Here is an 18,807-nt window from a genome sequence, read left to right as displayed (position 1 = left end):
ACACTTGGCCACACCCACTTCAGCCATGACGCGCCGATTTGTGTTTGCACAAACTCAGCAACATGTTGATATAAAACATTTGGTTGCACAAACTCCGCTAGAAATGCAGCAACTGGTCACTAAGAAACACACACATTTTGTGGCACAAATGCCACGACGAACGATGAAACTGGTTGCCAAAACATACCCACATTTGGTGGCACAGACGCCTCTAGAAATGTAGCAACCATTCACTGAAAGCCACGCACATTTGGTGGCACAAACGTATGAATGGGTTGCTAAAAACCACCTATGTTTGGTGGCACAAACACAGCTAGAAATGCAACAGCTGGTCACTAAAAAACACACAAACACCACTGAAAATGCAGCAAAGTTGCTGAGAAAAACATGCACGTTTGGTGGCATAAACGGCGCTAGAAATGCAGCAACTGGTCACTAAGAAAGACACATTTTGTGGCACAAATACCACGACGAACAACGAAACAGGTTGCTAAAACATATCCACGCCCCTAGAAATGTAGCAACTATTCACTAAAAACCACTCACATTTGGTAGCACAAACATATGAATGGGTTACTAAAAAACAGTGGTGTTTCTTGGCACAAACACCACTGAAAACGCAGCAAAGGTCGCTAAAAAAACATACACGTTTGGTGGCATAAATGCCTCTGGAAATGCAGCAACTGATCGCTTATAAACACTCAGGTTTGTTGGTGCAACGCAGGTCGAAATTTAGCAACATGCTGCTTAAAAACACCTGTGTTTGGTGGCACAACTGCTGTTGGAAACTCAGACATTTAGTAAAACAAACACCACTAGAAATGCAGCGACCAATGCAACGCGGCAACAGTTCACTAAGGAATACCCACATTTGGTTGCACAAGCACTGCTAGAAACACAGCAGCTGGTCACTGAAAAACACCTACATCTGGCACCGCTGGAAATGCTGCATTTGGTCACTAACCCTAACCCACTAATCTCCCTAACTTCACTTGAAATAATGTAGAATCATTTATAATAATAATAACACTCCCAGCTTTAGTGACTGAATCCAGAACACAATCAGGAGATTAACTGTCAGAGAAATAAGTTGCTGGTTGCCGCCCTACTTCAAGTTTATTATGAGATTTGCAGCTGGATTAAAGAACTCACACACATTTCAAGGGTCAGTCCTCAAACTGAACACTGCCTGGTGCATCTATCTGCAGTTTCTCAATCACTTCCATGACTGTTACAAAGATCCTGAACATGGCTGAAACCAGCACTGACAGCTGGGAGAACACGTGAAGAAACCAACACACACACACACAAACACACACACACACAGCAGTAGCACTGACAGCAGCAAGAATCACGCAGCAACAAGACGTCTCTGTCAGACACACTGTTGGACTTTGTGGCCACGACCTCAACCGTCATGTGCAGATCCAGCAGTGATAAGTCTTATCTGAAGGATGTACCCCGCTGCGCTGCTCCATACCAGGCGGCGGTCGGAGCATCCACCCATCACAGCTCACACTCACACACACACACACAGCACCTCGGGCAACACAGACAGGAAACACAGATCTGAACCGACAGCGTTCGATCCACAGGGAGTCACATGCACTCAATCACACACACACACTGACGCCAGCCGAGGCCTGTGTTTGGCATAAACACTGCAGCATTATATAATCCTGTGTGTTACTAATTAACAGACAGACATTTATCATATCAAGAACATGCTGACACACAGAAACATCATGAACACAGTGGCTGCGAATTTAACAACCAACACTGAGACTAATGACTTTTAAAGTTTTCATCCTAACAATGTTCTTATTAAACCATATTTCCACAGTTATTTATAGCAAGAGTCATTCAGCGTATTTTGTATCTGTCATTCAACGTTTCTAGCTCAACATCGTGCAATTAAAAAATATTCATATTTGATGCTACACCACCGCTAAAACAAAAACAATATTTGGTGGTACAACCGCTGTTGGAAACTCAGCAACATGTTGCTATAAAACACATACATTTAGTTGCGCTAGAAATGCAGCAACCAATGCAACGTGGTGACAGTTCGCTAAATAATACCCACAGTTGGTGGTGCAAAAACTAAACAACTGATCAATTAATAAGATCCATGTTTGGTGGCACAAACTCCTCCAGAAATGCAGCAAAGGTCGTTCCAAAACACCTGCGTTTGGTGGTACAAACACCACTGGAGATGTCGTGACAGGTCACTAAAAAACACCCACATCTGGTGGCACTAATGCAGCTGGAAACACAGTCAAAGGTCACTGCTAACTACCAGTGTTAGTGTTATTTGGTGTTGAACAGTGGTCTGCCCGTCTGACGACAAAGCCAGCTCAGATACATGTGATCAGAACTTTGTCACTACAGAAATATCGATAGAAGTATGACACCTAGCTACAAAGGCAACATATTCGTGGTTTGCAGATATGCAACCATTTTCTTCCCCTGACCGGGCTGAGAAATCACCAGTGCTGCCACATGACTCAGGACTAAAATCTGGAGGATAAAACAGATTAGAAGTTGTTATGTGCAGTTAACAAGCAGAGAAAAGCATCACTGTCCTCTGTCTTGTGTTCGACCTTTAACATGAAGCTAACTGAATTATCTTTGCCTGTAAACAAGAAAAAGGAGATGCCTGCAGCTCACTGTGGGCGGTTCATATCATGAACATATGATGTTAAAGGTCATCTGACACATGATGAGCCATACCATACTAAATGTTTATGTTTAAACGGATTTTCCACTCCAGTGCACAGCAGACAGGAAGTACTGCACAAGGCTAATAATGTTTAACGCTACAGCACAGTACAGTGAGGGGAAACTCCCTGCAGCTTCTCCCGTTCAATCTTGATTCCATACTTTCATAAATCTGATTCAGAGGAGATGACACTGAAGTAAAGCTCAGTCTGTCAGAATTAAACACCGTCCTGCAGCTGTATTGTCTCTGTCTCTATTAGCTGTGATAATTACTGCTAATTCAGATCCTGCTGCTTTAGTTTGACATTAAAAACTCAGCAGGAACATCAGCGTGCACTAAAACTACTTTCCAGAGATTTTATTTGGGGTATAATCACTACAGCTGAGCTTTCAGGCTGCAAAAACTACTGAAAATCACTACTTTGTGCTTCTAATTTGGCCCAGTCTCATTAGTTTGTCATCACATAAACATCTGCAGCCACTTAGAATAATTACAGCAGCACATGTCGATACTTTATCTCCAGAATGACACTAACGATTATTTATCTGCTGATTAGTTCCTGTACAAAACATTAGAAGACAATGAAAGTCCCAAGTGACGTCTCTAAATGTTTTGCTTTGTCCAATCAACAGTTGCAAACTCAAAATATGTTTAGGCTGCAACAATGTTAAGACACCAAATTCAGGTCTTTAAAAAAACACCCACATTTGGGAGCTAAGAAGCAGCTGGTAAACCAGCCGAAGGTTGCTTAAAAACATCTGTTGGGGGCTGAAAGCTGCTTCAAAAACAGCTGTGGGTCGCAACAAATACACACACTTTTAGGGCCTATAAAAGGTCCTACAATAACACATGCAGGTCGTTAGAAAAGACATTTTTCGGGGCTAAAAGTTCAAAAAAGAAAAACCCTGACAGGTTGTCAAAAATCACCCACCTTTGGGCTAAAAAGACGCTATAAAAATGTCATGAGTCGCTAAAAAAACACCAACTTTTGCAGGTTAAAAAGCAGCTGGAAAAGTGCCAACAGGCTGCCTAAAATGGTTTGGGGGCTAAAAAGCCACTGGAAACACACTGACAGGTCCCCAAAAAACACCCACGTTGAAGGGTTATAAAGCTGCTGGAAAAACAGCTGTGGGTCACTAAAAAACACCAACTTTGGAGGGCTAGAAAGCTGCTGGAAACGTGCCGACAGGTTGCCAAAAATGATCAACTTTTGGGAGTTATAAAGCTGCTGGAAAAACAGCTGCAGGTTGCGACAAAACAAAAACATTTTGGGGGGCCAAAAAAGCCACTGGAAAAGCACTGACAGGTTGCCGAAACTCCCCCACATTTGGGCTGAAAAACTGCTTAAAAAATAGCCATGAGTCGCTAAAAAACACCAACTCTGGGGGCTAAAAAGCAGCTGGAAAATCACTGACAGGTCTTAAAACACACCCACCTTTGGGGAATACGATGCTGCTGGAAAAACAGCTGCGTGTTCCCAAGAAAAATCACTTCTGGGGGCTTTAAAATCCGCTGGAAAAACACATGCAGGACCCAAATAAACCATCTACTTTAGGGGGTCATAAAGCTGCTAGTAAAACAGTTGCAGGTTCCTGACAAAAAACAGAAAACAGTTTTTCAGGGCTATAAAGTCCGCTGGTAAAGTACTGACAGGTTGCTAAAAATCATCCATGTCTGGGGGCTAAAGAGCTGCTGGGAAAACAGCCATGACTCACTATCATCACGACCAGATCTGTTTATTGGTTTTGAGCAGTGGTCTGCAGCTTGTCAGGCGTCTCTGCGAGGTGACACGCCATCCACCAGTCAGCTCATACACAACATCATAAAGTGAGCAGCTTCAGGATTAAGCACGTGGCTCAAACATCACGTGCCTTTATTTTCACAACACATTGTCTTCTTTCAGTCCAGTGATGCTTCGGGAGCTTTAATCCAGTTTGCAGACACAAAGCAGAACCTCATAACATCCTGTGCACGTGGAGCTACTTCAGCAACAGATTGATACCAATCAGAAAGACTACATTTATTTATGTCAGCCTGAAAGGTCAGAGTTCACAGCAAATGCTTCATTGATGTGCTTTATTTTATGACTTGATGCACTCTGAAGGCTGGAGCTTCATCTGTGTCAGTGTGAAGACGACAGGGAAAGAAGAAGCAGTCCTCTGCTGGGATAATGACTCATCTGCATCGCCTGACTTCAAATGATCAACTGTGCTTTGGAAATCTGAGTTAGTGCTGCACATGGCTCAGACAGAAGAAACAGAAAACCTTCAGAGTCCAGTGAGATGTGACTGAACGCCTACGAGATGCTCAACAAAATGTTTTCTTCAAGCAGAACAACCCAAACCTCGCTTTCATGACTCTGACATGTTATTTGTTCTCTTACAAGCTCAACACGTGGTCTGATTTGCATGTTGTCCATTTTTATCTGTTTCGACATGAGGGCACTGAAAACATTGGCGTTGTACATTTCTGCAAACCTCGGATACGTTACATTTGTAGGTTTCACATGATGAATCATATCAACATTTCTAAAGTGACGTAGTAGATGAGCTGACTTTGTTGGTCTCAAACGGCGGTCTGACCTCCTGATGAGAAACAACACTGGTAATTTTGTGTTTTTGAGCAACATTTGTTGTGTTGCCAGTGGTGTTTGTGCCATCAACACGGACTTTTTTCAGTGACCAGTTGCTGCGATTCTAGCGATGCTTGTGCCACCAAAAGTGGTTAATTTTTTGCCAACTATCACTGCATTGCTAGCAGCCTTTGTGTTACCATATCTGGGTGTTTTTTAGCAACCAGTTGCTGCGTTTCTAGCGGTGTTCATGCTACCTAATGTGGGTGTTTTTTTAGCAACCAGTTGCTGCGTTTCTATCAGTGCATGTGCCAGTAAACATGGGTGTCTTTCAGCAACCTGTTGTTATGTTTCTAGCAATGTTTGTGCCACCAAAAGTAGGTGTTTTTTAGCCGCCTGTTGCTGACCTTCTAGCTGCCTTTGCACCAACAAACTTGTTTTTTTTTCAGCAACCCACTGCTACATATTTTGCAGCATTTGTGCCACCCAACGTAGATGTTTTTAGTGACCAGTTGCTGCGTTTCTGTCACTGTGTCCACCAGCAAACATGGCTGTCTTTCAGCAACAAGTTGCTATGTTTCTAGCAATGTTGGTGCCACCAAACGTAGCTGTCTTTTAGCAGCCTGTTGCTAAATTTCTAGTCGAGTTGGAGGGGAAGGTGGATGGCAAGACCACTGTTCAACACAAACAAACAACAAAACCAGTTGTGATTTAGCAAGTCACTGCTGCGTTCTCACCAAACATGGGTGTTCCTTGGCAACCAAGCACTGTTTTTTCCAGCGAGAATAGTGCCATGACATCGCTGCATTTCCTGTTCAGAAATTGCCACAATATGTGGTTGTTTAAACTGAGCTATCAGTGCATTTCCTGCCGGGACACTGCCATGAAAAGCAGGTATTTTAAGCCAAAAGATAATATTTTCCAAACTATAACCAAGTTGTTTTTTCTGTCTAAGAACAACTACAGTGTTGTTGAAACATATTTGCCACGCAACTTGTTAACGTAGCGCATCTGAGGTTTGCAGAAACATATAATGCCATCATTTATCTTGGTGAGTCGTAGTAAAATACTCTGCTGGCTGGGGTCTGACAAACAATTCCTGCTTGGTTCAAAGAATCAGATGATTCAGCAACAAACTCAATAAATCACTTAAAGCAAGTCAGACACACATGACATTTTAAAAGTGGAGTTTCAGCCTGAAAACAGACAAAAAAAAAAATGATGATTCATTGAAGATGATTGCTGGAGTGGCTGATAACAGAACAGTCAGTGTAGAAACTGGACGACACAGTTCAAAGGTTTACTCTCTCAGATCAGTGAGTCCCAAACCTTTTTGGATTGTGAGTCCTTGAAATAAAGCACCGTGCGCTCATCACAGGCTGCGTTTCTGCTGTTGTGTTCCCTTGTTTTGTTTTGCCTACTGTTCGTTACTTACAAAGTGAAGGGTTAGGGGTGGTGTAAAAAGGGAGAGGCATGTCAAAAAAAAATAAAGCTCAGGGGAGGAACTAATGTGTTTTAGTTTGTTTTAAGGAAGGGGCATTTGTATTTATTTTATTATTATTATTTATTATTTTAGTTTAGTTTATTTTTTTCCTTTTTTTCTTACAATGCCACAATTACACCATTTATCATGGCCAGAAACTATAAAAACAGATATCCTTGGATTTTCAACTCCAGGATTTCGTCCTCAACTTTTCACTTTCAAACATCAAAGTTTTACAAATTTTATAACTAATTTAAGGTGAAGCGAAGGTCATGGGTTTTCAGGAAAAATATCTGCAGTCTCGGGGAGGGTCAAAATAAAATAAAAAACAAAAAAACACAGTCACACCCGAGCTACCCGCGTCCTCCCCTGACCAGTAGAGAACAGTCCCTTATCAAGGAAATTACTATAAAAATGCAAAGATTAGAGGGAGGTCTGAATTTAAATGCTCAAGATGAGCAAATACACCTAAAAATATGAGTTTATATTTCATAATCCAGGTGTGAAGTGAAGAAGTTAAAACATAAATGTATATATAATATGTCAATATCTGCTAACTCTGGCCTTACTATTTAAATTATCCTTGTACAGGTGACACAGGTAAACAGATTTAATGTGTGCACTTAGTTTTAACTGAGCATTTAAGGCATTTATTACGTCAAAAATTTAACATATTTAAAGTTCTCTCTCTTTTAAAGGTGAGGATTTGCTTTTATTTTTCTTAAATCACACAGAAATAGCAATTAAATATTTATTTTGGGGATTTGGGAACATTTGAAGCTCATTTGTGGATCTTTTTTGACATTATTTATTCATTCATCTCCAAATATAACTGTTAATTATGATATAAAAGTCCAAAGCTGGAGAGAAAAACCCTTAATTATTATTATATTTGCACATTTGTGCACTCCATGTTCCTCACTGACCGCCTTTCTGTAAACTTTTAATTCATGACGGCACACCTGTGCACGAGCGTCAGCCGCAGATTAGTCAAGAGGAATCCTTCTTACCTCTCAAGTCAATAAACCGCTTGCAGGTCCGCCTGCAGCTGATCTAAATCCTCCTGCAGGGAGACTCCTGGAGCATAGACCCCACACCGGGAGTAGGACCGGCCGGGAGCCGCTCGATGCAGCCGGTAGTCCGGGTGAGCTCCGTGTGAAGGAGCCGGTGATGAAGCTGATGTTTGTCGGTGCGCTGACAGCGGAGTGTTGCGTTCACTGCCGTCGCTGTGTATTTCTACCGCTCCTCCTTCCCCCCTCCTCCGTAAGGAGATTTTCCTCCACCTGGTGTCACGTCATAAGCCAGACACCAGCTGGGCCGGGCCTCCCCTCTGAAGGCTGGACCTGCCTCCTCCTGCCTGCTGCTCCTCCAGCTGGAGGTCGGAGGTATGGAGGACCAATACTGCCAGGGTAATAATCAAAAAAATACCAAAGACCTGACAAACTCCTTCTGCCTTAAAATATGTAGATACTGAGTCAGAATGTCATTTCTTACTTTCCTAAAATCAAATATATTAAAAATAGAATCACTGATTGTATTTATTTAACTTTTATTCAACCAGAAAAACCTCTTGAGATTAAAAATCTGAGGCTCTCAGGCAGCAGCCGAAGTTACAGACAGAACAAAGATAAAATATATGTAGCTCCAAAACACGCAATGTAAAACACAAAATCAGATTACCACAAAAGGGGCTGAAAAGTATGTTAATATAAACTAAAAATGCACCATAAAAACACAAAAAACGGCAACTACATGATTACTAAGACCAGCTAATGTGACACTGGCATATTGACGCTGCAACATGGGCCACGTACACCGTTGGTTCAATGCAGAAGTATAAATCATGCGTAAAATTCATCAGATTTGACGTGAGTTGCAGTTTGCCTTGTCGTCTTTTTCATGTACAAAGTGAAGCCAGACTTTTGAGCGTTATCCGCTGCCCATCTTTCACGCTGTGACAGCTACTGTGACGCACGCGAGCTCTCTGGCTTGCTGTTGTGTTGATGCGTGATGTAACCGGTCCTGGCGGATGAAAAAAGATCCTGGAAGGTAGCTGGATGAGCGAAGACTTTACACCAGCCACATTAGGCTATTAGGTACACCTGTTCAAGTGCTCGTTAACGCAGAGCATCCAAAAACACTAATTGTTCACATTAAACTGTTTTATTCAGTGTTTTTACCGGTTTAATTCACATGGTCCATTTCCTTTGAAGAAGAAGAGACCTCTACGGATAATTCAGCTCCTGGTAAAAACCTCCTGAACAATGAACACTGAAGGAATTCTAACCGGGAGAGATCTGGCACAATGCTCCTTTAAAACCCAAATCATTATTATGTAATCATTGTTGCTGTCATGGAAATTTATTGGAATTCATTTTTAATTCATAATAGCTACTGTGAGAGCGATCACAGTTCAAGGACGTTTTAGGAATTTGTTTTTGAGGTTTTGATGTTGTCTGAGGACTTTAAGGTATTTCAACCCTACTGCCACAAAAAAAAAAAAAAAAAATACATTATAATGTAGAGGACAGGTTGAAACTTTATGTTTCAACAAAACTGTTGTTGATGTGTGGTTCAGTTTAGGCACAAAAAATACTTGGTTATGGTAAGAAAGATCATGCTTCAGCTGAAAATACTCAGTTCTTTGGGAACGATTTCTGCAGGAAGTGCAGTAAAAACACAACCACTTTTTGTGGTGCTATCTCAACAGGAAATGCAGCAATGTCTTGGTAAAAAACAACACTTTTCATGCAGCTATTTAGCAGGAAACGCAGTGATGTTTCAGTCAACAACAACCATTTTGTGTGCAACTATATTGTTAGGAAATGCAATGATGTCTCTGTGAAAAACAACTGCTTTTTATAGGACTATCCCAGCAGGAAACACACCAGTGTCTTGGTAGGAAAACCCTTTTCATGGCAATATCTTGACAGGAAATACGGAAATGTCTCGCTAAAAACAACTGCTTTTTTGTTGTGCTATCCCTGCAGAAAACCCAGCCAGTTCTTGGTAAAAAGAACCACTTTTCATGCCACTATCCTGTTAGGAAACACAGCGATGTCTTTGTAAGAACAAGACTGCTATTCGTGGTAACATCTTGGCGGGGAACACAGCAATGTCTCGGTAAAAAAACAATCACTATTCATGGCATTATCTCGACAGGAAATGCAGAAAATTCTAAGTAAAAAGAAGACTGCTATTCGTGGTAACATCTTGGCAGGGAACGCAGCAATGTCTCAGTAAAAAACAACAAACGCTGGCAGGAAATGCAGCCAAGTCTTGGTAAAAACAATCATTTTTCGTGGCATAATCTCGGCAGGAAATGCAAAAATGTCTCGGTAAAAACCAACCACTTTTCATGCCACTATCCCGTCAGAAAACAGGAGATGTCTCGGTAAAAAACAATGCTTCTCATGCCACTATTCAGCAGGTAACACAGTGATGTCTCGGTTAAAATTAACACTATTTATAGCACTGTCCCAGCACGAAACACAGCAATGTCTTGGTCAAAAACTACCACTTTTCATTCAACTATCTCAGAGGGAAATGCAGCAACATCTCTGTAAAAAACGACCACTTTTTTGCTGCTATCCCGGCAGAAAATGCAAACATGTCAGATGCTTTTCGTGTCACTATTCCTGCTGGAAAAACAGCAACGTGTAGCTACAAAAACACTGTTTGGTGGCTAAAAAGCTGCTGAAAGCACAACTGGTTATGTTTTTTGTTGGTCTTGTACAGTGGTCTGCAGTTTGGCAGGTGACTCTCCAAGGTGACCCATCGTCCACCATCCCCTCCACCTCCAGATGACAGCTCATACTATGTCATTTAAAAAATGTTGATATGCACGCATGCAAATGTAACGTATTCATGGTTTGCAGGGCTGTGTATTTTATTTTGATTCTTAATTTGCTGATACAACTACAAACGAATGGTGCAAAGTATATAGTGAACATAGTAATTCCTCTCCATGAATCCCGACATGCTGCGGTGGTTTTCAGGAAAACCTGGATCCTGCAGCAGCACCGTCAGCCTTGCAGAATGTGTGAAAGAGCAGTCAGCTTAGATCAGTATTAGCTCTGCCCCACAGAGACCAAAATAATCAGATTACGCTCCAGAGCAGCTTGTTTGTTGGACGGCCTGAGAGTGTATGTTGCTGTGTTCGTTCGCTGTCCCCTCGCTGATGTTTAACCAATGAGAACAGCATGACTGCTCAGCGCCCCGCAGCTCAGACGCATGACTCAAATTAGCAAGAGAGCATCGTCCTCTGAATGATTCATCAAACAGATCCCGCGATGCAGGCGCTGAGGTGACAAGGAAGCTAAATACAAGCTGATGTGTGGGGTAGAAGGCGGGGGAGGAGGGGGAGGAGTGCTGTGTTTAATGTTTTTCCATCCGCTGAAACATGAACATGTCAGTTATAGAGCTACATATTAAAACACTCATGGTTGTACTATAAACCTGTGTCACATCAACCAGGACCAGAGGCAGGAGACAGACTTTGACCAACATGAATAACTCACATGAAATCCCCAAAGAGTATTCTCACAATGGCAACTCCAACGTGCAGATGTTTAGCTGGCAAAATGCTCATCATGTTCACCATCTCTAGCCCTTTTTAAACAGGAGTTGTGCCAATTTGCAGGAAAGCCCAATCAGTCTTTTTTCAGCATTGGCAGTATAAAAACAAAATCGGGGAGTGCAGCAAAATGCCGCCTACCTACTTTTGTTGATACAGAATGTGCCTTTTTCGGGGCAATAGGGGGCGTGAGCAAGTAACAAAACGTGTAGCTCAGCGTGTGACGTAAACAGTGACGTGGGAGGGAAGCTGCGGCTGGTCAGTCCTTCGGTGATTCTCTCGTAAGTCAGCCCGTTCTTCACCGTCCCCGTCATCTGACAGTTAATTGCGAGAGCAAGAAGGGCGCACAATTCCTTGTCTCCCCAGTTGCTCATCTTTACAGTGTCTGTCAGGTTTTTGTTCTCCTCTGCTTGCTAATTCCTGCTATCAGCTGTTTCCTGTTTATACACCACCAGTGGCTCGCACGTGCGGCGTCATCAACAGCTCCTCCCACAAGTCTTCAACAGCTCCTCCTGTTGCAGAAGGGCGCCTCGTTCTTTTTAAACTAAAGGGTTCCACCAATATGTCTACCCTACGAGGTGGAAAATTGGGCACCTCGGATCAACTCGCCAATCCAGCTCTGTGTGTCTAAACGCTCGCAGCTTGCCGGCAAAACGGCCCAACATTCACTGAAAATCTGGCAGTGTAAAAGGGGCTTTAGTTAAGCATGCCAACATCTGCTGATTAGCAATAAACACAAAAGTTGCGTTGCAACGGTCTTATAGTTCTCTGCAAAGTTGACCCCACATGGTATTCAGCAACATTAGAGTCTCCGTGACGCGGAAGTTATAGTGTCTTTAGCATCATATTTACCAGTGAAACTGATTATTTGTGCGGTGTACAGTTACGTGTATATGCCAAGAAGGTGGAGTTCCTCAAATGACCTCTTGAGGCTGGCTCCAGAAGTGATCCCCATCTTAAAATGTCCAGGACAGGTGCCCAGGTCTTTAGTTTGGGATTTTTCAGTGGAACAGAATATTTGAGCCGTGTAGTTAGAAGTGGTATTTGAATTAAATCCGTCGCATTTGATTGGATTGCTAAAAAGTGGGCAGGCTTAGAGTTTGCGCAGGGACCCTGCTGGTGAACGTACTGGTGGTTCCACAACAAGACACAACCTTTAGCACTGAAAATGAGGACAGCATGGAAGTGCCAAAAAGCTTGAGTTCCTCAAATGACCATTTGAGGCTGGCTCCAGAGGTCATGTCTTGTCTCATCTCGTCGTCCTCCGCTTATCCAGGTCCGGGTCGCGGGGGCAGCAGACTCAGCAAAGAAGCCCAGACAGTCCTCTCCCCAGCCGCCCTCCGTCAGCTCTTCCGAGGGAACCCCGAGGCGTTCCCAGGCCAGCCGGGCGATGTAATCCCTCCAGCGTGTCCTGGGGCGGCCCCGAGGTCTCCTCCCGGTTGGACATGCCCGACACACCTTCCAAGGGAGGCATCCAGAAGGCATCCTTACCAGATGCCTGAACCACCTCAACTGGCTCCTCTCGACGTGGAGGAGCAGCGGCTCTACTCCGAGTCCCTCCCGGACGTCCGAGCTCCTCACCCTATCTCTAAGGCTGAGCCCAGCCACCCTGCGGAGGAAACTCAGTTCGACCGCTTGTACTCGCGATCTCGTTCTTTCGCTCACTACCCAGAGCTCGTGACCATAGGTGAGGGTTGGAACGTAGATCGACCGGTAAATCGAGAGCTTCGCTTTCTGGCTAAGCTCCCTCTTCACCACAACGGACCGATTAAGTGTCCGCATCACTGCTGACGCCGCTCCAATCCGCCTGTCAATCTCCCGCTCCATCCTACCCTCACTCGTGAACAAGATCCCGAGTGAGGGTAGGTCATGTCTTATAGCAGAAATAAACATATTTACACCCTGGTACAAAAAACAGTTGTGGTCTCTATAACTAATCTCCTCCCTCATGACAACTGTACGAGAGGGAATTCTTATATATCTCACCTGTTCAAATGTTAATAAGGTTTGTCATCTGGGTCACTTCTAGCTCTAAAGATCCAAGGTGGCGACAGCTGAAAAACCGAACTTCAGGCTTTAACATTGGGGTCCATAAACCAATAAGTCACATCACGGTGCCCATGTCCGAAATTAGAGTGTCTTTAGTTTTGTATTTGTCAGTGAAACAGAATTTGAGCAGTGTAGTTAGAAGTAAATCTGTTGCATTTGCTTGGGTTGCAAAAAAGGGGGGCAGGCTGAGAGTTTAGCATGATGTAAAGCTACAGCTGAGTCTGCTGCTGGTTAGACTGTTGGCTCCAAACCAAGCAACTACCTTCGGAGCTAATGAGGGCAGCGTGGAGGTGCCAAAATGCTGACCACTTGAGGCTTTATAGCAGAATCTGAGCAGAAATAAACACGTTACAGCCAGGGAGAAAAAACTGTTTTGGTCTCTGTAGCTAATCTCCTCCTTGACTTGCTGATTTGCATATCTGTAGAGGTATTTTTAGGGTTTGATGTAACTTATTTATTCTTGATCTTGGTCGATGTGATCAATAATAATCTCTGCTCTCTGATAAACATTACAAGTAGCCTACTAAGAGGAAACAACCTTTTGTAATTTTTCCGAGGTAACAAAATAAAATAACCTTTTGACATTATATTACCCACCCCTGGAACAAAAGGCAACACAATGCAGCCACAGGAAAACAGGAACCAGAGACGCTGAGGCAGAACTTGTAGTCGGGGACAGAAGGCTGCTGTGTTTACGGGGAGTCAGACGAGGAAGGCTGGTCTGAGGCAGGCAGAGTCAGCAACAGAAAATCAGGGAGGCAAGGAGCGCTAAAAAGTCTTGGTGAGGGTCAAGGTGCAGAACAATCTGGCGCAACATGAGTGAACTGGAGAAGCTTATATACTGAGCTGACTGGAGATGAGCTGCAGCTGATGAGGCAGGTAGAGCAGAGCTGTGGCACGAACGTATGTTTTTTAAATTCACAGGGATCTGTAGAGACACGTTATAGGTCATGGAAACTTTTAATGCCCTTTAGTAGAAGTCCTCAAGGTGGGTATGATTCCTGGTCCGGGGCACCAGACAGTCCACAGACACCTATGCCCTGGTTGTGTTTTGGAGGCACAAAGGTCTCGGCTGCAGCGCTCTCGGTGGCTCAGACACATGAAGCAGAAACCACAGCACGGCGCAGCGCTTTGTGATTATGCATTGTGAAATGGGTCGGTGGTGATGTCACAGTCTCTATGCAACAGATTTAGTCTAATCCCCTCCCCACAGATTAGGAGGAAAAATCACCAGAAGGCCTTTCGTCTAAATTACAACCCATGTGAGTGTTGCTTTAACCTTCACCCCCCCGCACCGGGCTTCATCATTTACAATATGCTGCAACGCTTTTCACTGTTAACTTCTGACATTTTACATAAGGTGCTTCACTGCTGCCTGCTGCAGGGCGGGGGAGTGGGGACGCACTGTCATATTATCATTACAGAGGATCTGTTTGGGGTGTAGACTTCATAACCATATTGTTATGATTTTTTTTTTTTTATTGATTGAAACAACTGCTTTTCATGGCGCTATCCTGACAGGAAACAAAGTGATGTCCCAGTAGAAAACAGTTTCTTTTTGTGGCATTGTTTTTGGCAGGAAACACACCAATGTCTCGTTAAATGAACAGTTACTTTAAGCAGGAATCGCAGCAATATGTCAGTAAAAAATAAGTCTCAGTCGAAACATCTGCTTGTAACACCTACAAATCTGCTGGAAACACATCAATGACCCCTAAATCACAACCAGTTTTATTGTTGGTTGGTACTGAACAGTGGTCTGCATATTGGCAGGTGTCACGCCTAGATGTCACTCCATCCGCTGAGACTGAGATGTTAAGTCCTGTCTCACAATGACGTCTATCAGTCTGCAGGTCTGGAGCGTGGATGTTGACATTATAGTCGTTACAGCTGATAGTCGTTATGGTTACTGTCTTTATCGGCATGTCATGCTGGATTTGAAGTGCATGTTTTCATTTACCATTTTTTCAACAGTTCATCTGTATTGTGTGTGTGTGTGTGTGTGTGTGTGTGTGTGTGTGCAGTATTGGACCCATTCTGTCACATCTCGTGTTTGTCTCTCTGCAATCAAACTTCAACCCCGTTCAGTCTGAATAATGCATTTTCCCCACTCGCCGCCGCGACCATCTGTCTGCTCGCTCCACACCACTAACTGACACTCATACACACACACACACACAACACATAATTACACACATGCAGACACACAGTCGTCTTTACATGTGCATCTAAAATGAATTTAGTTTTTCTTGATAAGCATTGTTCTGCATCATAAAATCAAATATTTACATACATTATGTGTCTCTTTGTAGTCATTTTGTGACTCTTTGTAGTCATTATGTGTCTCTGTAGTCATTTTGTGACTCTTTGTAGGTGTTTTGTGTCTCTTTGTAGTCATTTTGTGTCTCTGTAGTCATTTTGTGACTCTTTGTAGTCATTATGTGTCTATGTAGTCATTTTGTGTCTCTTTGTAGGTGTTTTGTGTCTCTTTGTAGTCATTGTGTGTCTCTTTGTAGTCATTATGTGTCTCTGTAGTCATTTTGTGACTCTTTGTAGTCATTATGTGTCTCTTTATAGTCATTTTGTGTCTCTTTGTAGTCATTGTGTGTCTCTTTGTAGTCATTATGTGTCTCTGTAGTCATTTTGTGACTCTTTGTAGTCATTATGTGTCTCTTTGTAGTCATTTTGTGTCTCTTTGTAGTCATTATGTGTCTCTGTAGTCATTTTGTGACTCTTTGTAGTCATTATGTGTCTCTGTAGTCATTTTGTGTCTCTTTGTAGGTGTTTTGTGTCTCTTTGTAGTCATTTTGTGTCTCTTTGTAGTCATTATGTGTCTCTGTAGTCATTTTGTGACTCTTTGTAGTCATTATGTGTCTCTTTGTAGTCATTTTGCGTCTCTTTGTAGTCATTATGTCTCTCTGTAGTCATTTTGTGACTCTTTGTAGGTGTTTTGTGTCTCTTTGTAGTCATTTTGTGTCTCTTTGTAGTCATTATGTGTCTCTGTAGTCATTTTGTGACTCTTTGTAGGTGTTTTGTGTCTCTTTGTGTTCATTTTGTGACTCTGTAGGTGTTTTGTGTCTCTTTGTAGTCATTTTGTGACTCTTTGTAGGTGTTTTGTGTCTCTCTGTAGTCATTTTGTGTCTCTTCGTAGTCTGAATTCTCAGAGTTTTTATCCAGTTTAGTTCTTAAATCAGATAAAGTTATTATTGTAGGCGATTTTAACATTCATGTCGACGTTGATAATGACTCCCTGGCTACCGCGTTTATCTCATTATTAGACTCCATTGGCTTCAGTCAGGGTGTACATGAACCTACTCATTGTTTTAACCATACCCTTGATCTAGTTCTGACGTATGGAATTGAAATTGATAACCTAAAAGTCTTTCCACAGAATCCCTCGCTATCGGATCATTATCTGATTACTTTTGATTTCTTTTTACTCGATTACACGCCACTCAGCAACAGTTACTACACTAGATGTTTATCAGATAGTGCTGTCGCAAAACTTAAGGAAAAGATTACTTCGTCGTTAAATTCAATACCAATACCTTCAGTAACAGAGGTTTCCCGTGCCGACTTTAACCTCTCCCGAATTGATCATTTTGTTGATAGCACCGTAGGCTCGCTACGAACAACGCTCGACTCTGTAGCTCCTCTTAAAAAGAAGTTAACAAAGCAAAGAAAGTTCGCTCCTTGGTATAACTCTCAAACCCGTAAGTTAAAACAAATATCGCGAAAATTTGAAAGGAATTGGCGATTAACCAAACTGGAAGAATCTCGTTTAATCTGGACAGACAGTCTCAAAACTTATAAGAGGGGCCTACTCTATGCCAGAGCAAACTATTACTCAGCTCTAATAGAAGACAATAAGAACAACCCCAGGTTTCTTTTCAGCACTGTAGCCAGGCTGACTGAGAGTCAGAGCTCTATTGAGCCTCGTATTCCCTTAGCCCTTAGCAGTAATGATTTTATGAGCTTTTTTAATGACAAAATTCTAACTATTAGAGGCAAAATTCATGACCTCCTGCCCTCAGATAGTACCTATCTAACCTCAAACACAGCTGTAAAATCTAATATATATTTAGATTGCTTCTCCCCAATTTCTCTTCAAGAATTGACTGCAGTGATTTCTTCATCCAAATCATCAACGTGTCTCTTAGACCCCATCCCAACTAGGCTACTTAAGGAGGTCTTTCCTTTAGTTAACACTCATATATTAGATATGATCAATATATCCTTATTAACAGGTTATGTACCACAGTCTTTTAAGGTAGCTGTAATTAAACCTCTACTAAAAAAGCCCACCCTGGATCCAGAGGTGTTAGCCAACTATAGACCAATATCTAATCTTCCCTTTATGTCAAAGATCCTTGAGAAAGTAGTCGCAGACCAGCTGTGTGATTTTCTCCATGATAATAATTTATTGAGGAATTTCAGTCAGGATTTAGAGTGCATCATAGCACTGAGACAGCACTAGTTAAAATTACAAATGACCTTCTGATTGCTTCAGACAAAGGACTCGTCTCTGTACTTGTTTTATTAGATCTTAGTGCGGCGTTTGACACAATTGACCATCAAATTCTGCTGCAGAGACTGGATCACTTAATTGGCTTAAAAGGTTCAGCACTAAGCTGGTTTAAATCTTATTTATCTGATCGTTTTCAATTTGTTGACGGTCGCAATGAACCATCCTTACGTACTAAAGTTTGTTTTGGAGTTCCGCAAGGTTCTGTGCTCGGACCAATCCTGTTTACTCTATATATGCTTCCTTTAGGTAACATCATTAGAAATCACTCTATAAATTTCCATTGTTATGCGGATGATACTCAGTTGTATTTATCAATGAAGCCAGAAGAAAGCAATCAATTAACTAAACTCCATAATTGCCTTAAAGACATAAAAACTTGGATGAGCACCAATTTCCTGATGTTAAATTCAGACAAAACTGAAGTTATTGTTCTTGGCCCCAAACAACTCAGAGACTCTTTATCTGATGACATAGTTTCTCTAGATGGCATTGCTCTGGCCCCTGCCACTACCGTAAGAAACCTCGGAGTAACATTTGATCAAGATTTGTCTTTTAATTCTCATTTAAAGCAAACCTCACGGACTGCATTTTTTCATCTGCGTAATATTGCGAAAATTAGGCCTATCCTGACCCGAAAAGATGCAGAAAAATTGGTCCACGCTTTTGTTACCTCAAGGCTGGATTATTGTAACTCTCTATTATCAGGTAGCTCTAGTAAGTCCTTAAAAACTCTCCAGCTAATTCAGAATGCAGCAGCACGTGTACTAACAGGAACTAATAAACGCGATCATATCTCTCCTGTTTTAGCTTCTCTGCTCTGTCTCCATGTAAAATCCAGAATTGAATTTAAAATCCTACTGTTAACTTATAAAGCTCT

At 42.3% G+C, this 18,807-nt stretch overlaps 1 protein-coding gene across 1 annotated transcript in view; it reads right to left on the bottom strand.

Annotated features, from left to right (window-relative positions):
- Positions 1 to 8,010, bottom strand: part of LOC125884828 (prolactin receptor-like) — a 45,840-nt gene extending 37,830 nt beyond the window's left edge. The window contains exon 1 of the mRNA XM_049570072.1: positions 7,788 to 8,010. The gene's annotated coding sequence lies outside the window, so the exon portion shown is untranslated. The remainder of the gene's footprint in view (positions 1 to 7,787) is intronic.
- Positions 8,011 to 18,807: the final 10,797 nt, after the last annotated feature.

The sequence above is a fragment of the Epinephelus fuscoguttatus genome, linkage group LG24, assembly GCF_011397635.1.
Source record: "Epinephelus fuscoguttatus linkage group LG24, E.fuscoguttatus.final_Chr_v1".
Taxonomy (NCBI): Eukaryota; Metazoa; Chordata; class Actinopteri; order Perciformes; family Serranidae; genus Epinephelus; species Epinephelus fuscoguttatus.
Note: the sequence above shows the minus strand (reverse complement) of the source record. Positions and strands in the feature narration are given on the sequence as shown.